We start from the raw sequence: 19,559 nt of genomic DNA, 5'->3' as shown, positions 1-19,559 counted from the left end.
CTTTAAAAAATTCTGATAATATAGAGTAGCACAATGCAGTGGTATAATAAATAGTGTAGTCTTGGAATATGGATAGCTATTAGCTATAGCCAGTAATAAATACTTAATAAAATATAAATGTTCTCTTATTATTTTTGGATGATGTAATATATTTGTTGAATTTCTTTCAGATAACATTTGCCAAAGTTGATTGTGTTCTTCAAGTCATTTAATGCTAGTTGATATTTTGCCTCACAGTGCTAGAAAATTAAATGTACAATTAATTTTTTTCTCAGACATGGAACTAGCAAGAAATAATTCAATGCTTTCTAAATACATTCAAAGTTTGGTATGGGATATAACTTCGCATTTTAGGATACGCTGCTGGAGGCTTTACCACTCAATTCATTGAACACAAATCAAGACAATTTGAGCTTAGGCTAGAGATATGTTTAATCCAATACAGGCCAGTGCTGTGTTTATGCAAAAGAAATTGAAAAATAAAGTCAGTAGAAATCTGTATATTATGTCTATATGGTAGTTATGAGGGTATTTAGAAATTGAGTGTTTTATGAATTGTTACATTTCCAATTAAAACCTTTTAATCATGTAGATATAATCTAAAATGTTTGTCATTTGTACTGCTTTAAGGAGTAGTGACAAATTGATACAGATTTTTAGAAGATAAATAGAAAATATTTGATTTTTTTCTCTACTTTGTTTTTTTATAATCATAGAAAACATGGAATTGTGTTGGTTCTGAAAACCCTATCTGTACAATTATTAATAGTAGTTATTATCACCCTCATTATAACCATCATTTATAAGTCACAGTTTAAGTTCTCTGGAAAATACAATCATAAATAAAATCATTCCCTGTGTTCATGTTTCAACATAAATATAATAAAAAGTCAACAATAGATATTTAACAACATTTAAAAAGAAGCAAATCCAAATGATTATGGAACATAGTTTATTAGTGATCAAATTTTATAAATATATATCTTTATTTTGTGTCTGGATGTGTATCAGAAAACAATAATGTACGTGTATCAATCTTTCAATATATTGTTTCTTACCATAAAAAGGTAGTAGAAATTATATATGTACAGGTAGTAAAATATTTATCTTAAATAAACTTGTTTAAGTGTAATAATTGTAAATATATGTAGACATGTAACTGCAAGAATGTTTAATCAATGCTGTTTGAATAGTAAAATAGAATAAACCTCCTAAATGTTCAGGTTGGAAAATGAGATAATAAATTATTCATTGAGTCATTCATCAGATCTGCAGATATTAATTTTTTCCCCAAACACTACACTTTCTCCTGGGCATATAGGAATAATTAGGATAGACATCAGTCATTATTTTTTTCAAGCTATCTTTGAAGAAATACATTATACCAAAAATTGTGGTAAAGAAGGAGTCCACATCAAGAGAAATACCAAAATCTGTAGATATAGAGCTGAGAAATATAAGTTATTCTGTGAGTTGCCAAATGTTTCACTGAATCAATGTCAGTAAGAAAGATCCTAAATATTAAGTGTGGTAATGGAGGCAAAATATTGGGAGGAACCATAAAAGCTGGCGCTCAAAAGTCAGAGATCCATATGGGTAGAAGGCAATTAAAGTCAAGCATGGCTCAAATGTAAAATTTCAAAAATTTTGTTAACAAGCAATCTTGCTGAAAAGTCAAGGAAAATATACCTTTGAAAGAACCATTGTAAGATGTATGAAGAAATTTGAACTTTATATTTAAAAAATAAAAAATGCATATAGGGACTGAATGAGAATGACAATTAGTCTAACTTCAGGAAAGGTTATTAGTGAATAGAAATTTGGTAAAACTATAATTGAAATAAACAAAGATGGAAGGACCTGGAAGATATGGTTATAAATATAATTGACAAAATATTTACTGATTGAAATAGAGAGTACAGGATAAAGAGATGTTTTATACAACTCAAATCCTAGGTATTTTAGTAAATGGTAGTATTATGTGGGGACATAGAGACCTTTGAAAGAACAATAAGTTTTCATGCAGAAATGATGCATTCAGTTTTTACAAGCTGACTTTGAGATGTGTAACAGATACAGAAAACCAAAATAAGAGGTATGTATGTCAAAATGTAAATAGCATTGTTCTCTTGGTACTAAGATTTTGAGCAACTCTTATTTTTGACTGCAATTTCTAAGTTGCTCAGAAGTAACCTCTCATGCCTTTAGTATTATACAAATAATACTTTTTTGGCTTTTTAAAAAATTTCAATAGTTTTTTTGGGGAACAGGTGGTGCTTGGTTACATGAATAATTTCTTTGGTGGTGATTTCTGAGATTTTGGTGCACCTATCATCTGAGCAGTGTACACTGTACCCAATTTACAGTCTTTCATCCCTCACACCCCTCACACCCTTTCCCCTGAGTTCCCAAATCTCATCGTGTCATTCTTATGCCTTTGCATCCTCATACTAAGGTTTTGCACAGCAAAAGAAACAGCAGAGTAAACAAATGACTCACAGAGTCGAAGAAACCATCACAATCTATACATCCAACAAAAGACTAATATCCAGAATCTGCAAGGAACACAAACAAAACACCAAGAACAAAACAAACAATCCCATCAAAAAGTGGGCTAAGGATATGAATAGAAAATTCTCAAAAGAAGATACACAAATGGCAAACAAACATATGAAAAAATGCACAACATTACTAATGATCAGGTAACTGCAGATCAAAATCACAATGCAATACCACGTCACTCCTGCAAGAATGGCCGTAATTAAAAAGACATACAACAATAAATGTTGGTGTGGTAAAAAGGGAACACTTCTACACTATTGGTGGGAATGTAAACTAGTACAATTACTCTGAAAAACAATGTGGAGATTCCTTAAAGAACTAAAAGTAAATTTCCCATTTGATCCAACAGTCTCACTCCTTGGTATCTATCCAGAGTAAAAGAGATCATTATAAGAAAAGATACCAGCACACACATGTTTATAGCAGCACAATTCACAATTGCAAAAATTTGGAACCAGCCCAAATGTCCATCAATCAACAAGTGGATAAAGAAAATGTGGTATACCATGAAATACTACTCAGACATAAAAAGGAACAAATTAATGGCATTTGCAGCAACCTGGATGGAATTGGAGACTGTTATCCTAAGTGAAGTAACTCAGGAATGGAAAAATCAAACATCATATACTCTTACTCATAAGTGGAAGCTAAGGTATGAGGATGCAAAAGCATAAGAATGACACAGTGGATTTTGAGGACTCAGGGAAAAGGGTGGGAGAGGTGTGAGGGATAAAAGACTACATGTTGGGTACAGTGTGCACTGCTTGGGTGGTGGGTACACTAAAATATCAGACATCACTAAAGAAGTTATTCATGAACCAAATACCACCTGTTCCCTCAAAACCTACTGAAATAAAAAACAATAATAAAATAAAATTAAGTCAACACAGACTAAAATGTTGTCATGGGTTTATTCCTGAGTATATGATATATTTATAATAATTTTTTATGTTTATTGCAATCTTGTAAATAAACACACCAATGACTTGGGTCAAATATTCAAAGTAATACAATAATTTCAAGCCTTTTTCATGAATTTTAACTGTCAGATAAGTAACTGAAATCAGGCTACTTTATAATATATCCTTCATAAATTCTCCTATATGAAGCACATTCTGATATTTGTGAGAATTAAATGAGTTATCATAAAAGAAAAAAATTAAATGAGTTATCACATAAGAAATAGTTGGAACTGTATTTGGCACATAGTCAGCATTCTATACAGTTAACTTGTTAAAAATGCATAACTACATGACAAATAGTGCTAACTTTGCTGTAATTAGATACGTAGTGAATATTTGGAACTGAGTACTATGTTAGGATTGGAGATTTTTCTAAAGATAAATTTTTGAAACATAATTTTTGCTCATATTCTGGGGTAGTTTTAAGGTAGCCCTACTTTATTTCACAGTGGTCGATTATGCAAAATTTGTAGATGTTTCTATATGAAAGAAAATACAGGCAAAATTACAAAAGGATCATCCTTATACCATGTTTATGAAAACATTGTCCATATGTGAATCTAATGGTTTTGTTTTCCCCCAGGTGCATTTTTGTAGAGTTATGCTATTGTGATAGAAAGAAAGAGTGGAATTATTATATTACCTTAGTTTAATGGCTACAGCAAAATGTTGAAAATTATGATTATAGAAAAATGATGAAAATAAAGTAATTTGGAATTAGGGAAGCTGAAAAAAGAAAAGAAAGCCTTAAAGGAAACAAAATATTATTTAATGTTTTTATCCAAAATTATTTAATATGCTGTAAATATGTACAACCACACAATCTAAGTCTTACAAATAAGTTTCAGTCAAAACCTTGGAGGAGAAAAGTAGAAGGAAGAGCATTTTATATTGAAAACATTTCTACTCAACAGAACCTATATGTTAGTAACATTCTGTTAATAAAAATTTAGACTTAACATTCAAATTCCCTTTGCATGCATGAGAAAGACTACACACTTTCATTTGAATAAAGACCATCCTTAAAGTAGTGAGTGACAGTAATACTTTCTGACATAATGCCATTTATTTAAGCTGCACAATACCAGATCTGTTATGTAAAACAACTCTTTCTGTCTTGATCTCAAGAATTTCTTGACTTGTAGAACTCTGTAGAGATTCAAGTATAGATAACTCACAATTTTCTTTCCAAATAACTTCATACAATAGTCATCTAAACTGTTAGGGGTCCAATTGTGTCCCTCCACTAAAGATATGTTGAAATTCTAAACCTTAGTATCTCAATCAGAATGTGACATTAAAAATGGTGTCCTAGTAGTAGACTTAATTTGTAAACATGAACTAATTAATAGGATGTGTCCCTAACCCAATATGACTGGTGTCTTTAAAAGAAGACTTCCCTGTGAAGATATGAAAACACACATGGAGAATGCCATGTGGCAACAAAGGCAAAGATTAGAGTCATGTGGCTTCAAGTCAAGGAATGCTAAAGATTACTTTCAGGTCACTGGAAGTTAGGAAGAGACAAGGAAGGATTTCCCTTATAGCTTTCAGAGGGCGTGTAGTCCTGAGAAAACTTTGATTTTGTTCTTCTAGCCTCCAGAACCGTAAGCTAATAAATTTCTGCTTTGTAAAGCCACCCTGTTTGTATCTACTTTATTACAACAGACCTGGGAAGATCATACAAAGACCTAAAGGATTTCTCAGCTAGAGTCTCTGTATATGTAGACATTTCTTTCTACATATGTGGCGCAAGTTATTAGCTCATTGCATCTCTCTTTCCTTAATTTATTCTTTAGGGAACTACTTCTTAGTTTGATATAAAGTTACTTAGTTTGATTCTAGATTCCATTCCACTCTATTATAAATGTGACCTTAATTAACTTTCTTAAAATGCATTGGCTTTCAAGGACAGCTTCCTTGAAAACAATGCTACAGTGCTATTAAATTGCTAAAGTAATATCATGCCATAAAGCTATTCATAGAAATGGCCCTTCAATATTAAAAGCTTCCATCATTTGGAACTTACATAAACACTGTAATATAAATGTAACTTATCTTGGCTTCCAAAATGACAGCCTAAAAGGTAGAGTAGAAAGATGCCTTTTGAACACTGCTCACAAATAATGTGATAAAACTATAACATAAAAAGCATACAATTAAGAATAGCATTCAAAGAAGCTTAAATTTAGAGAATTCTAAATATATTTACTGGAAATTAGCAGATTATCTTTACAATAAGTCTTCTTGATTATAAAATAAATTGAGAATGTAAGTAGAGATGTTTATTTTGTATTCATATAATATTCTCAATACCAATTTCCTCTATGTTGAAAATTTGACACACTGTAATTCAGAAGGTCTTAATTTTTTAAAACAAATTTTATTAAAAAGTCATTTACAGCACTGCTAAGAAGAAAAGTTTAAAGTACTTGAGATTAAATTGTTTTGTTTGCTCACAGTCTACAAAGGTACAGTTTGTAGCAGTAATAATAGGCTTTTATTAAACAAATATATGTCAACTTTCAGTTTGAAGGGCTCCATATAAAGCTATAATTACTACTCATATTTCTTAAATATTGCAAAAGTTAAAGAATGGTTTAAATAAGTGAAGGTATAGTTACCAAACATGTCCTATTCAATATCTGAATATTTTAGCTGCTATTTCCCTCAGTAGAATTTAAATCAAAGTAAGAATAGCTTGATCAAATGCAAAGAAAATTACTTAATTCAGTATAGCATTTTAGATCCTGCCATTAAGCAAAAAAAAAATTATAGTTTTCATATCATATAATTTTCTAGGAAAATAAGAATAAAGGACTACAAATATATTATTTAATATTAACATAAACATTCTCAGAGTGATTTTTGAGACATAAGCATGTGTTTGCTTCTTGCAAACATGAAAGTAGTACCCTGTATGTTAATCATCATAAATGGAGAAGATCTCTAAAAAAATTAGATTACTCATGAATTCACCTAAAAGAGATCAACACTGTTCAACTAATCAAAGTATTTCTTGCCAAGGTCCTATGTTATTAAATATTTTTGTACTGTATGTTCATGACCGCTTGCTTTAAATCATGGAGATGACTCAGGTTTGTATCTATTATTGGTTTTTAATTGTTGCCAGTGTTTTACTGCAACAAATATTTCTGTTATGAACATATATATAGGTAAATCTTCAGGCACACTGTGATTAGCTTTTAGAAGAAGGATTAAGAGTCAAAGAGCATACAATTATTGCTATGTTGTCTTCTAGAAAGAAGCTCCCAATTTACACTGAAGAATGTCCTATTAAAAGTAAAGTAACACAATATAGATATTGGCCTAAAGTTTTCTTTTTTGTTGTATCTCTGTCACATTTTGGTATTAGGATGATGCTGGCTTCAGAGAGGGAATTAGGGAGGAGTCCCTCCTTTGAAATATTTTTTGAATAGTTTGTAGGAATGGTATCAGCTCTTCTTGGTACATTTGGTAGAATTCAGCTGTGATTCCATCTGGTTCTGGGTTTTTATTTTTAGTTGGTAGGCTATTTATTACTTCTTCAATTTCAGAACTCATTATTGGTCTTGTGGGGATTTAGTTTCTTCCTGGTTCAGTCTTGGAAGGGGGTGTGTGTCCAGAAATTTATCCATTTCTTCTAGATTTTCTAGTTTATGTGCTTAGAGGTGTTTATAATATTCTCTGATGGTTGTTTGGCATTTCTGTGGAGTCAGTGATAATATCTCCCTTATCATTTCTGATTGTGTTTATTTGACTCTTATATTTTCTTTTTTGTTAGTCTAGCTGGTGAGCTATTTTATTAATTTTTTTAAAAAACAACCTCCTGGATTCATTGCTCTTAGGGTAATTTTATTGTGTCTCTGTCTCCTTCAGTTCAGCTCTGATTTGGGTTATTTCTTGTCTTCTGCTAGCTTTGAGGTCTGTTTGCCATTTGTTCTTTAGCTTTTTGGTTTTGATACTAGTGTTACAGCCTAATCACTCCTCAGTTCAACTAGGTCTAAGTTCTTGTCCCATGACCAAGAAGAATAAAGCACGCAGACACCAGAGAAGGAGTAATGCAGAACAAAATTTTATTAAGCAACAGAAAAGCTCTCAGCAAAGAGAGGGGACCCAAAGAGGGTTGCCAGAAATGGGGCTGTGTTCTGGGGCTTTTATGTGGCAAAGATGAGGAACTCTTCAGTGGTTCTGCACAAATGGGAGGGGCAAAGTTCCCCCTGGGGGTGCTGCATCTAATCACCAAGACAAAGGGAAAAATGCCTCTGGGTTATGTCCTAGGCCACTGGGCATGTGATGGGAGGGTATGCCACTAAGGGAAAAATAGTTTCCTGGGCTAGGTCCAGGTCCCCCCTGCTGTATGTAGCCTGAGACTTGGTGCCCTGCATCTCAGCTGCTTCAGCTGTAGCTAAAAAGGTCCAAGGTGCAGCTCAGGCTTTTGCTTCAGAGGATGTAAACCCTAAGCCTTGGCAGCTTCCATGTGTTGTTGGTCCTGCAAGTGCACAAAAGTCAAGAATTGAGGTTAGGCAACCTCCGCCTAGATTTCAGAGCATGTGTGGAAATGCCTGGATGTCTAGGAAGTAGCTTGCTGCAGGGGAAGAGTCTTCATGGAGAACCACTTCTAGGGAAATGTGGAAGGGAAATGTGGGTTCAGAGTCTCCACACTGAGTCTACACTAGGGCACTACCTAGTGGAGCTGTGAGAAGAGATCCACAATTCTCCAGGCCCTAGAGCTGTAGATCTATCAACAGCTTGCACTGTGTTCCTGAAAAAGCTGCAGACACTTAATGGCAGTCATGAAAGCAGCAGGAGGGAGGCTGTACCCTGCAGAACCACAGGGTCAGAGCTGACCAAGGCCATGGGAGTTCACCTCTTGAAGACATCAGCATGTCCTGGATGTGATACATGGATTCAAAGGAAATCATTTTGAAACTTTAAGGTTTAATGACTGCTCTATTAGATTAAGACTTACATGGGGCCTGTAGCCCCTTTGTTTTGGCCAGTTTTTTCCCATTTGGAACAAATGTATTTACCCAGTGTCTGTTCCTCCATTGTATCTAGGAAGTAATTAACTTGCTTTGATTTTACAGGCTCATAGGCAGAAGGGACTTGCCTTGTTTCAGATAAGACTTTGAACTTGGACTTTTGAGTTAATGCTGGAATGAGTTCAGACTTTGGGTGAAAGTTGGAAAGGCATAATTTTATTTTGAAATGTGAGGATGTGAGATTTTTGAGGGGCCAGGGCAGAATGATATGGTTTGTCTGTGTTCCCCCTCAAATCTCATTTTGAATTGTAGTTCCCATAATCCACACATGTTGTAAGAGGAACCCAGTGGGAAGTAATTGAATCATGGAGGTGGTTATGCTCATGATGTTTTCATGATAGTGAGTTAGTTTTCATGAGATCTGATGGTTTTATAAGGGACTTTTCCCCCACTTTGCTGGTTCTTCTCCTTCCTGCCGCTGTGTGAAGAAAGATGTGTTTGCTTCCCCTTCCACCATGATTGTAAGTTTCCAGAGGCCTACCCAGCCATGCTGAACAGTGAGTCTCTTTCCTTTATAAATTACTGAGTCTCAGGTATGTCTTTATTAGCAGTGTGAGAACAGACTAATACAAGCTATTATTAAAAATCAAAAAATAAAATGCTGATGAGGTTGCAGGGAAAATGGAACACTTATACATTGTTAGCGGAAGTGGAAATTAGTTCAACCATTGTAGAAGACAGTATGGAGATTCCTCAGAGGTCTAAAAATAGAAATATCATTTGATCCATCAAACCCATTATCGGATATTTACCCAAAGGAATAATAAATCATTCTATTATAAAGACACAGGCATGCAAATGTTCATTACAGCACTATTCACAATAGTAAAAGCATAGAATCAACCTAATACCCACTAATGATAGACTGGATTAAGAAAATGTGGTATGTGTACACAATGGAATACTAAGCAGCCATAAAAATTAACAAGATAATGTCTTTCACAGGGGCATGAATGGAGATGGAAGCCATTATTCTTATCAAACCAACACAGAAACAGAAAACCAAATACCGCAAATTCTGACTTATAAGTGGAATCTAAATGATGAGAACACATGGACACACAGAGGGGAATAACATACACTGGGGCGTATCAGAGGATGGAGGATGGGAAGAGGAAGAGAATCAAGAAGAATAACTAACAGGTGCTAGGCTTAATGCATGGGTGGTGAAATAATCTGTACAACAAACCCCCATGACACACGTTTATCTGTGTAACAAACCTGCACATGTACCCCTGAACATAAAATAAAGTTTAAAAAGTTACACCTTAGAAAAATATCTTAGGATTTAATAATAATTCATGTTTGAAATGTAGCTGTGGTTTGATTGATATGTCTAAGTTTATATTTCCATAGATATAATTTTGTACATAGTTAAAATATAGTTTACAAAGAATTTGAATTTTAGCTTTTTACTTTTTGGTAGCAAGTTAATTTGCTGTTGAAAAATTCTCACATTTATTATGAGAACATTATAGCTCGTAAATTAGACATGCCCTTTTTCTAAAGAAGGAACTCAGGTCATTTCTAATTTTCCATAATTTTTTTTTACCTTTTAGACATGTAAATTTTAAAATAGTCATTTACTAAAAACAAATTCCACTGAAAGAAATATTGCTTTATAAAATAGAGTCAATTTAAATAAAATTTTATGTTAGTAATGGTGGGGCTGTTGCCAAAGTACTATACCAATTTCAATAACAGTAGGAAAAAATCCAACTTTTAAACATTATCTCACTAGTTTTGAAATCTATGTAGCACAGTAGTCAATATCCAAGACACTAGAGTCATTCTCCGTGGCTAAAATATGAGCTTCTACTACTTTCCAATTGACTAATACTAGCAAAATTTTCTTAGGTTTTTTATGTCTCAGTCATCTGTAAAATGTATAATACCATCCATTTTACTTTGCTGTTTGGTGCAATAAAAGAATATATTCATCTAAAGTGTTTAGGACAGAATTTTTCATATAGTGATAAAAATTCACTGTAAAATGTTATTATTAATATAGTTTAATAATGCATTATTAAACTTTAATGTATAAACTGTGACTAATTGCTTTTAATAAATACATATTCAATATTTGAAATTTGTAACATATTATAGAATATCCATCGTTCATTTAAAAAAAATCACTTATTTGCCAATCTTGTTACAGCACTAACAGCTCCCTACTCATCAAATTAGCTACTTTTCTTGGTAACTTCTTGCTTGTGAGCCTGCATTATAAAGATTCAAAACTGGTAACATTCACTGCAACAGTGTTAAATGCTTTTGTTTTATTGTAAAACTATGTTATCCTTTATCATAAAAAAGTAACTCTATCATAAAAATAGTATAAACATGCTTAAATAATTGTATAACACATAAGCACATTATGTGATATTTAATAAAAAGGTCAAAATAAAATATTAAATTAAGTATTTGTCTTTACATCTGATCAAATCATTATCAGTTTTGTTTAAATTTTAAGAAGCAAAATAATAGCAGCTTGAATTCCAAATCTAATATATGCTAGAGCTCAATGTTTTAGATTTCCAAAGTTAATGTATTGCATTGCTGTCCCAATGATTTCTCACAGTTGATCACTTGTGTATTACTCATTGGAATTTTCATTCATTTACACTGTCAGTAGTTTATCTAGTTTGTTTTAAGATTATCAGCAAACAGAACAATACTTTCCTTAGACATTAGATTTCATAGTTTGGATTTAATTTCAAATATGTCTTAAAACTTAGGCTTGAGAAGGATTGCAATGTATGTCCATGATACTGGAAATATATTTTATCTATGATTGTTTCATATCAGTTCAATTTGTCTGGAGTTTTTCTAGATTAAGGAAAACAGTCAAATCAGTCTTAATTCTGTATTGTTTTACAAATGAAATACATTTTAGTTTCACACAATTTTTAAAGCATATGAAAATGCCTCAATGTTTTTTTTTGTTTGTTTGTTTTTAACAGAGTCTGGCTTTGTCGCTCAGACTGGAGGGCAGTGGCGCTATCTCTGCTCACTTCAGGCTCCACTTCCTGGGTTCACACCATTCTCCTGTCTCAGCCTCCCGAGTAGCTGGGACTACAGCCATCCGTCATCACGCCAGGCTAATTTTTTACATTTTTAGTAGAGACGGGGTTGCACCATGTTAGCCTGGATAGTCTCAATCTCCTGACCTCGTCATCCACCCACCTCGGCCTTCGAAAGTGCTGGGATTACAGGCATGAGCCATTGTGCCAGGCCTCAATGTTGATTTTTTACTGATATATATATGTATACACACACACACACACACACACACACACACATACACACACACACACACACGCTCATCATATAGTGTGATGAGCTGGCTCAATTGCAAATTTTAGGACTTCTACCCTGAGGAAATTAGTTCTAGTATTACCTTTTTCAAATCTGCATCAGTTTTTTCTATTCATGAGAGAACTTACACACATCTTGGATCTCTAACCTTAAAGTAGGTCCTCTTGAAGTAGTTTTATCTTGTTTAATTTTCTGTATCCTGGAATGTCTTAATGATTTACTACCTATTTAAGTGTTATTTTGTCATTTTATATTAATATTTTGCAGTACAAGTTTAATTGTATGAATTAATTATTTATTATTGTTTTCACTGTTCATTGGGAATTGTTTAATTCAAACTCAATCTTGGTCTCTTACAACCTATACCCTTTTCTATTTTAAAATCAACAATACATTTCAACTATTATTGAATCTTTTTTGTATTATTAGACATAATCCATTTTAGGAGTTAATATATTTTTATTCTTTCCCTAACTGCTTTCCTATGTTTTCTGTTCAAAGCATTATTATGATGTTCTTTGAATATTCTGAGGATTTATCATTCTTCTTTCCATTTAAATTATTGTTTATCAATTCTTTTAAACAATACTCTAGTTGTTTAAAATTATTTGATAATATTTTTCATGAAATAAGAGCAGAGAATGCCCTATGGACTCATATTCAGCCTTCCATTTTTAATATTCCTATACCTACTAATCTTTTTTAAAAGCTTAATTTACCGTAAATGCATATTCACAATAAAAATAAAAATAATTTAGAAAAATCAAATGTTAAAAGCAAAAGTTTTCTTTCTTCAATTGAGTCATATTTTCTTTCCAGAATATTTATATATATCTCCAGTTCAAATATTAAATTCATCATGACTTAGCTTTAATGAGTTTTGATTATTTTACTTACTAGCTTACAGAAACATTGTTCTCCAACTATGTGTTCATCTTAGAAATATAGTGGCATTTACTTGACCCCCATATAGTTTAGTATACCAGGTTGGCATTAAACATGAAATCTTGTTTTAAAATTCTTGCTGAAATGCAAATAATAATAATGGAATTATCTTTTAAAAGTGATTCCTCACTATATTCAATGTTATACTAATTTTATGTTGGACACTAGATGATAAAAACTTTTGAATGCTTGCCATTCTAAAGTGGAAGACTAAAAAATATCAAAATAAATTTAGACCATAAGAAAGGCATAGATAGATGGATAGATATTGATAGGTATATAGATAGATACATAGATAGATACATACATACATACATATGTACGTACATAGATACATACACAGATAAATGTAAGGCAGAGAAATGAAGAGATCAATGTTAATACTTTAGTGACAATCACCTTGTATCCATCTTTAAATGATTTTATTTTGGAAAAAAAGGCTTTGTTAAACAAATAGTATCTATCAGTTCCTTCTATATTAATTATTTAATATTTTCAGTCATTATAATTGAGAGGCAAATTGCTTTTCCAAACCTCTTATTTTGGTCTTTCTATATAAACTATTCAGAAATGTATGATAAATAACTCTTAGCCGACTGCATTAAAAAACAAGCATGCTAAATACAGTACATAATACACCAAGCACGCTAAATACAGTACATAATAAGGTGATACCAAGTATTAGTTACCACAGTACTCAGATGGACTCTCTCTAGAAATTCAAGGCAAAACTATATATAATCAATTAGTGATAGAGTAATGACACTCCACAAGAAAGGCATCACTTCATGTGGTTTACTTTTTAGACATACATAAAGTGTAGCAGAGACAAAATATATTGACATAAATTTGTATTAGCTTTACCCTGCCAATATGTTACATGCTGGCATTATCATATCATAAGCATTAGAAAGCACACAATTTACAAGAAAATCTCTTCCAATTTTTAAAAGCAGCCACAAAACTTGGTATAATTTATTTAAAGTTGTAAAGGTACTTGTAGTAAGAAATTGTCAGCTGATGGTTTCTGTAATAGAATTAATATATATTAGTATATATTCTACAGTAGAATATATGTATGTGTGTATATATATATAAACAGAAAGTAGGATTTATATATAGTATGTGAAACATATATTTTATGTAATAATGTGTTGAGTAGTTTATTCTTGCAACTCAGAAATTTGAAGGATATAAATAGGAGTGATTCGCGTATCTTATTCAAAATGTATGAATTTAACAATTTTTAATTTGCTATTTACACAGGCAGATAATGCTTTATTTTTAAAATAATTAATTCCAGGAACAAGGTCTCACTTACACAAATATATGTAACATTTAGCAAATTTTTTTAATTTTTAATTTTTGTAGGTATACAGTCAGTGTACAGATTTATGGGGTACATGAGATGTTTTAGCAAAGGCATGCAATGCATAATTATCGCATCATGGAGAGTGGGGTATCCATCCCCTCAAGCATTTTTTTCTGTGTGTTACAAACAATCCAATTATGCTCTTTTAGTTATTTTTAAATGTAAAATTATGTTGTTATTGACTTTAGTCCCCTGTTGTGCTATCAATTTCTAAGTTTTATTCATTGTTTCTACTAGCAATTCTTAGAGAATATCCTCACAAGTGGAATATAGAACTTGATTGATTATAACATTATAAAAAATAGAAACAAATAGAAAAGTACATATTATAAGGTATACAGTGATTTTATTTTATTATTTATTTATTTATTTATTTATTTATTTATTTATTTATTTTGTGACAGAGTTTAGCTCTGTCACCCAGGCTGGAGTGCAGTGGCTCAATCTCAGCTCACTGCAAGCTCCGCCTCCTGGGTTCATACGATTCTCCTGCCTCAGTCTCCCGAGCAGCTGGGAATACAGGCGCCCACGACCATGCCTGGCTAATTTTTTTTTTTTTTTTTTTGTATTTTTAGTAGAGACGAGGTTTCACCATATTAGCAGGGATGGTCTCGATCTGCTGACCTCGTGATCTGCCCGTCTCAGCCTCCCAAAGTGCTGGGATTACAGGCATGAGCCACCGCGCCTGGCCGTAACTTAAGTTACAATAAGATCTGAGATAAATATTACTTTATTGCATTCATCACTTTTAAAAGTGTCTTTAAAAGTATAAATGAGGCTGAGCATGGTGGCTCACACCTGTAATCTCAGTGTTTGGTGAGACTGAAGCACGAGGGTCACTTGAACCCAGGAGTTTGAGACAAACTTCGGCAACATAGTGAGACCCTATCTCTACAAAAATTTTTTTAAAATTAGCCAGGTGGGGTAGCACATGCCTTTAGTCACAGTGATTTGGGAGGGTGAGATGGGAGGATCCCTTGAGCCTAGCAGGTCTAGGTTGAGGCTGCAGGACGCGATTATGCCACTGGACTCTAAATCTGGGCCACAGAGCGAGACACTGTCTGAAAAAAAAAAAACCAAACAAACAAAATATATATACACACACACACACACACACACACACACACTCTTCTCTGTGAGTGTGTGTGCCTGTGTGTAAAACTAGCTCTATTTCTGTTTATATGTTAGTAAAATGTCAGGTGAGTCCATGTGCTCTAATTCTTATTTGCTAAATTTCCAAAAGCATAACATATTTTTTCATATATAAAATTATTCAAAAGTTATTTATGAGATATAAAACAATGAAAAATTGTAGTTTACCAGTGACATGTTGAGCATATAATATAAAGGCCCTGGGCTTGTCATTGAGAGAATTAAGGATTAGTAAAATACAATCTCTTCACACATATACAAATGTTAATTAAATAATAAATACATATTTGAACACTCAGACTATAATAAACATAATTTCCCCAGAGGGGAAATATTTCTGGCTGGGAGATATCTGGAAAGTGTCCAAATAAGTTATATTTCAGCTATGTCGTTTATCGATATTGCTACTGCCTTGCTTTCATCCAGTGATACCCTGGTTAAAATGACCGTTATTTATATTTTTAATTCTTGTTTAATGAGATTAGATTTGATGATATCATAGGTAGAGATCACACATCAACACACATATGTATAGCCCATTGGATGTATTATTATGTTGAGGGTTATAATCAATCTAAAGGACAAATGTAATCTTGAATCAGTGACTCTTATCTGAAACTGCAAAATGTCATTTTCTGTATTCCTCCTCCTACCATTTTCATGAACTTAGTAGTAGACTAATCTCACCTAATATTCCTTTAGATCCTTTTATTGTTGATTAAACATCTTCATATTAGAGGCTCACTTTCTATCTCTCAGAAACAACTCATCATATGATCTCATTGATGACTTTAGCAGGATAGCTTCTCTGCTGTCAACAAATAAAATAAAACGAAGTATCAGATTCTCCACATTTTGCGTTTTCCCAATCCCAACATCTTTTTCATTTCTCTCAGAATATTTTTTCCTGATTGTTAATATCAGCAAGGTCTCTTGGCACCTTGTTAGTCCTCTACCCTGCTTCTGTTTGGAGTTCATTCTTACACTCTACCCACAGATTAATCTAGAAATTATATTTTTGTCGTGTTTTAAAGAATTAATTAAACATATGTAAATAAAATGCAGCTTATGTTGATAATTCAAATTGATAAGTTATGTCATAATTCAACCATTCCTTATTACTATATATATATATATATATTTTTGAGACAGAGTCTTGCTCTGTCTCCCAGGCTAAAGTGTAGTGGCAGCATCTTGGTCCACTGCAACCTCTGCCTCCTGGGTTCAGATGATTCTCCTGTCTCAGCCTCCTGAGTAGCTGAGAGTACAGGCACCTGTGACCGTGCCTGGCTACTTTTTGTATTGTTATTAAACACAGGGTTTCACCATGTTGGCCAGCCTGGTCTTGATCTCCTGACCTCAGATGATCTGCCCACCCTGAGTAACCTTTCAACCTTTGAAAAATTTATCTTACCTCATACAATTGCAGCAGATTTAAAACTGTCAAGGAATTCCAATAACATACGAAGAATTTGTAAAGGCCCTTAAAAGTGAGATCATTTAAACGTGCATTACATTACTTTCAGATACAACTCAACCCAGACATAAAAATGAAGATTGCAAAGAGAAATAAGCATTCTGTACACCAATATTGCAAATTTATATTTAAGAGATGGTATTTCATGCATATGTATGTGTCTGTGTCTGATATTTTATTGGATTAAGTGATTTACTGATATATGGTATAAAAAACGATAAGAAAACCTAGAGAAGAATCATTGTTTTCTCTATACTAATCATGCTATTACCTTTGTCATGCTTAAAATATGACTAAATATTTTGAATTCTAAAATGTTTCAATTTAAAATAAAGCATTTGGAAACATGTAAACTTTGTATTTGAGCATATTAATCAGAATGAAACGTTTTAAAAGTACATTTCATTGCGTACTTTCTTAACTCCAATATTTTCATTCATTTCCATAGACATGTTTTCTCACTTCAGCTGAAATGCAAAAATAGTTAAATATTATGTTGCAAAAGACAAAGAAATTATATATAGAAAAAGGTTAGTTTTGACACCGATGGTATTTCTGTGGATATTTCAATGGCACAAATCAGAGAAGTTTTTACATTAGAAATGAAAAAAAAAAAAATCCAGCTCTAAGAAGGAAGGACAAAGTTACTTTCAATACTGCTTATATTTTTATACATTTTAGTATTAAATTAAATTGGACAATCAGAATGAAAGTATGAAAGTAGTCCTTAGTAACTAGTAGCACAAAGATACAGGATTATTTAACAATTCTGAGAAAATGAAATATTACAGAAATATGTGGTTTTCTCCCTTCACTAATCCTTCCATTTCACATTAAGCCAAACAAGTTCAAATTATGTAGCTCTCACACAATGACTTAATTTTGTTAATTGGTTAAGTGATATATTGGATTCTATAAAATAGTGTTGTAAGTAATGTTAGGTGCATAGACATCCTTGATTCTTTCCAAAATGTGTCTCTCTTGCCTAAAAGTGAATATTTTATTTTTGCATATATTTTAACAGCAGTATTTATAAACTGAGAATTGTTTTTGCCTGTGAAATTAGTTAGGGAGGCTGTACACAGTTAAATACTGTCTAGTGCATGATTAAAAGAACATTTGAGGTTAACTTGGATATCATTGTTTGGTTTTACATGTTTACTTTTTACTGTGCTTTGTACTTGAAATATCTCTGTTTTTCTAAGCAATAGTCAGTGGTAGACGTGAACTGCGTGGTACAAACAAATGAAATTTAAAATACATGACTTATTATGAAATACTCATCTACTTTGGTGCTGCTACTTCAGCCAAATTTTATGCTTCACGATCCACTGATCATTTCTTGTGACTGCCCTGCTTTGGGTCAGACCATTTTCAGCCTCAGAGCAACTTGTCTGTTTATCTAAGTCTTCCTTCTACAGAATAGGTCATGTCAAATGTCACTGTTCACAAGGACTTCCTTTATAAAAATTGTTTTCTTGCATCTGAGATTCTATAAGCTTTTGTCCTACATACTCACCACTCACTATCATGTAGAAATTTTCCGGTGTTAAAGCAAGCCCACTAAATATTAACTTTCATTTGTGTTCATTTTCTACCAACCTACTATATTTATTTAGTAACAAGATAATTTCAAATTAGCCATTAATGCTTCAAAATCTCTCTATATTGCTTAAATACCCACTTTCCACCTTATCTCCTACTTCATGGAAAAAAAATGAAAATGATCAAAATGTAACTCCTTGTGGATCTACAAATCTACCTGCATCCACACTCATTCTCTATCCATCTTTCCTCTTAAAGTTCCTCAAATGCTTTTAATACTCTAAAAGTGTTTATCAGTTTCATACATTTCATGTTACCTTTTTATGCTATTGTATTTTCTAAAATTTTATTTGTTTGCAAGTGACATTTGATTATTTATTTGTACCTTTGTTATATCGCAGGCAAAATTACAATATATAAATGAAGCACAAATAAGAAAAGCAAAATTAACTACAGACAGCTAAGTATTCTGAACACATGTTATCTATCTTTCTAGCCCATTTTCTACAGAGACAGGCAGACTTTTTTATATTAAACTATTAATATATCATGCAAACTTTCTACATATGTATATATGTTTTTATGGCACTAATTGTTGTATTTCACAATCAGTTTTTCACCATCTAATTGTTCCTTCTCTTTTTTGAGAATCTTTCTTGGTTATTTTATTTTATTTTGGGTTCTTGAACTCCTTTACTTTATTGATTTCTCTCCCCAAATCCCAAGTGTTTTTCAACCTAAAACTAAGAAAATGCATATTCTCCCCCATTTATTTTTCTCTTATATTTCCGTCCTTGCTTTCATTATTAAATTTATTCTGTAAACTCTCCATATGTCTTGAATTCTCTTCTTCAGATCTTGCTAGTTTCTCAGTAGACTTAAATATAGTTTCTATTACCAAAATTCCTGTGAAAGTGTTCTTTTAAATGTCAACAATGACTCTTCATGTGAAACGATAATTTATTTTCATCCATTTATATGTTTTATCCTCATCTAGAACAGTCCATGCACTAGACATTATTTTCTCATTGAAACTACATTGTTGACAACTGTTTTAGGGTATTCAACAGAAACACAATTAATAGGCATATAGATACAGATAATGACATACAAATGTAGTAGGAGGACAGGTCCTTAGGTAGCATTGGCTGACCCAGCTCTCTCATTATAGTTCTCAGAAC

This window comes from Macaca mulatta, chromosome 5 (assembly GCF_049350105.2).
Source record: "Macaca mulatta isolate MMU2019108-1 chromosome 5, T2T-MMU8v2.0, whole genome shotgun sequence".
Taxonomy (NCBI): Eukaryota; Metazoa; Chordata; class Mammalia; order Primates; family Cercopithecidae; genus Macaca; species Macaca mulatta.
This window is presented reverse-complemented; position numbering follows the sequence as displayed.